Source organism: Euprymna scolopes, chromosome 9 (assembly GCF_053919585.1).
Source record: "Euprymna scolopes isolate OS-2025 chromosome 9, ASM5391958v1, whole genome shotgun sequence".
NCBI classification, from domain to species: Eukaryota; Metazoa; Mollusca; class Cephalopoda; order Sepiida; family Sepiolidae; genus Euprymna; species Euprymna scolopes.
In genome coordinates, this window is record NC_136490.1 from 36,143,037 (window position 1) to 36,146,454 (window position 3,418).

A 3,418-nucleotide genomic window follows, 5' to 3' on the forward strand; every position below is an offset into this window, starting at 1 on the left:
GAATTCATGTAACAGCGCGCGAACGTGCGTATAACAACTGTTTGTAATGACAACTGTGTGTGAAGTGACGTCACGGCAAGGAAAAAGAAAAAGAAGAACAGGTGCACAAATCGAAGATCACGATTAGAGGCACGTGGCTGACGTCATAGCTGAGACCGGAAGTTACGCGTGGCGGGAGAAGGAATAATAAAGATCCTTTGTTACAACTGGAAACAGTAATTTGAATTTTTTTCCACTTCCTTGTCGTTGTACCTTGCGACGGAGTCTACAACATGTTGAGTCCATACATATTAACACGTGTGTAACGTTACATTCGTAGCTAATCGTCTTTACATCTTCAGATATTTCTGTCCATGATGTTCTTAATAGAAGTTGTCCAAACTTTTCTATCCTCAGTTGCATGTTCAAGTCTTGAAATTGTTTGGTCCAAAGTTTCACCATAGATGTTGATATGCAGTGTGTCTGTGAGATCCTTCTCGATAACTTTAAGCAATGTTATTTGAGACTTTCTCTAAATTCTTATTTTCCCAGGCACTCAATATTCCTCGTGTTTTTAACACCCCAAAGTTTAAACAGGTCGACATGAAACAACTGCAATATTTTTTACACGCGTCTGAGTGTATTCAACATAACTTCCATCTTGGGTGCAACTCTCTTCCTGATCTTCATAAACGATCTCCCAAATAACATTATTAGAGCATTCGTAGACATTTATGCAGACGACACAACCATCTATGGCAACACTTCAGAGGCCGGAAATGGTCAAGAACTCTGATTTTCTCTCCTCTGGTCTTCAGCACGTGGTGCAATGGGGAAAATGTGACTTATTAATGTTAATGCATTTCTCTTCCCAATCATCAACGTACTGACTCACGTCTGGATCCTATTGAAATGAACGGCTCTCGCTCTGAGGACGCTTCATGTTTAGACAAGCTTTATTATTGATCTGAAATGGAACACATACAATAAATCCTTTGGCAAAGTCGCTGGAAAATTGGTTAGATCATTCTACTGCTCCAGTAGATATCTCACTGCCGATGAAATTCTCTATCTGTATAAAAGCAAAATGCGTCCTAGGATGGAATACTGTTGCCACATCTGGGAAGAAGCTGCTTGGAAAACTCTATTCTACCATGACAGAATTCAAAACTGAATTTGTAATCGAATAGGTGATGCCCTTTTTCATCTCTGCAACCTCTTTGTCACAGAAGAGACATTGCAAGCCTATCTCTGTGTTATCGTTTTTTTTTCATGGCAAGTGTGAGCTTCAATCTATAGTTCCCCCTTGTGAATCTTTCACACAAAAAAAACTCGCCTAGCCAAATTAACTATCAATAATTTCTCTCACTCTGTACCGATGCCTTAACCTAAACATGGATTCCATGAACAAAGCCTCTTTCCAAAACTGCGCGCCCCTGGAACTCTATTCCGCTGGTCTGCTTTCTAGCTGACTACAATGTAAACAATTTCTTATTGAACTGCTGTCGTAAATAATATAATTACACCAAATTTCCATCACAAGCGATTACTACTGGATTACAGGGACTTGATACGTGGTGATCCCTTTGTAAAAAAAATTCACTACTATCTAGCATAGGCAGTCGCGGTAATAAAAAATCAAACCAAACATACAACCAATCATAAAATCAGACATCCAACCCAACATCATACTAAACATCAAACCAATCATAAAATCAGACATCAAACCAAACATCATACTAAACATCAAACCAATCATCAAATCAAACATCAAACCAAACATCATACTAAACATCAAACCAATCATAAAATCAGACATCAAACCAAAATAATACTAAACATCAAACCAATAATAAAAGCAGACATAAAACCAAACATCATACTAAACATCAAACCAATCATAAAATCAGACATCAAACCAAACATCATACTAAATATCAAACCAATCATAAAATCAGACATCAAACCAAACATCATACTAAACATCAAACCAATCATAAAATCAGCCATCAAACCAAACATCATACTAAACATCAAACCAATCACAAAATCAGACATCAAACCAAACATCATACTAAACCTCAAACCAATCATAAAATCAGACATCAAACCAAACATCATACTAAACATCAAACCAATCATAAAATCAGACATCAAACCAAACATCATACTAAACATCAAACCAATCATAAAATCAGACATCAAACAAAACATCATACTAAACATCAAACCAATCATAAAATCAGAAATCAAACCAAACATCATACTAAACATCAAACCAATCATCAAATCAAACATCAAACCAATCATCATACTAAAAATCAAACCAATCATAACATCAGACATCAAACCAAACATCATACCAAACATCAAACCAATCATAAAATCAGACCTTAACCCAAACATCATACTAAACATCAAACCAATCATCAAATCAAACATCAAACCAAACATCATACTAAACATCAAACCAATCATAAAATCAGACATCAAACCAAACATCATACTAAACATCAAACCAATCATCAAATCAAACATCAAACCGAACATCATACGAAACATCAAACCAATCATAAAATCAGACATCAGACAAAACATCATACTAAACATCAAACCAATCATAAAATCAGACATCCTACCAAACATCATACTAAACATCAAACCAATCATAAAATCAGACATCAAACCAAACATCATACTAAACATCAAACCAATCATCAAATCAAACATCAAGCCAAACATCATACTAAACATCAAACCAATCATAAAATCAGACATCAAACCAAACATCATACTAAACATCAAACCAATCATAAAATCAGACATCAAACCAAACATCATACTAAACATCAAACCAATCATAAAATCGGACATCAAACCAAACATCATACTAAACATCAAACCAATCATCAAATCAAACATCAAACCAAACATCATACTAAACATCAAACCAATCATAAAATCAGACATCAAACCAAACATCATACTAAACATCAAACCAATCATAAAATCAGACATCAAGCCAAACATCATACTAAACATCAAACCAATCATAACATCAGACATCAAACCAAACATCATGCTAAACATCAAACCAATCATAAAATCAGACATCAAACGAAACATCATACTAAACATCAAACCAATCATAAAATCAAACATCAAACCAAACATCATACTAAACATCAAACCAATCATAAAATCAGACATCAAACCAAACATCATACTAAACATCAAACCAATCATAACATCAGACATCAAACCAAACATCATACTAAACATCAAACCAATCATAAAATCAGACATCAAACCAAACATCATACTAAACATCAAACCAATCATAAAATCAGACATCAAACCAAACATCATACTAAACATCAAACCAATCATCAAATCAGACACCAAACCAAACATGATACTAAACATAAAACCAATCATC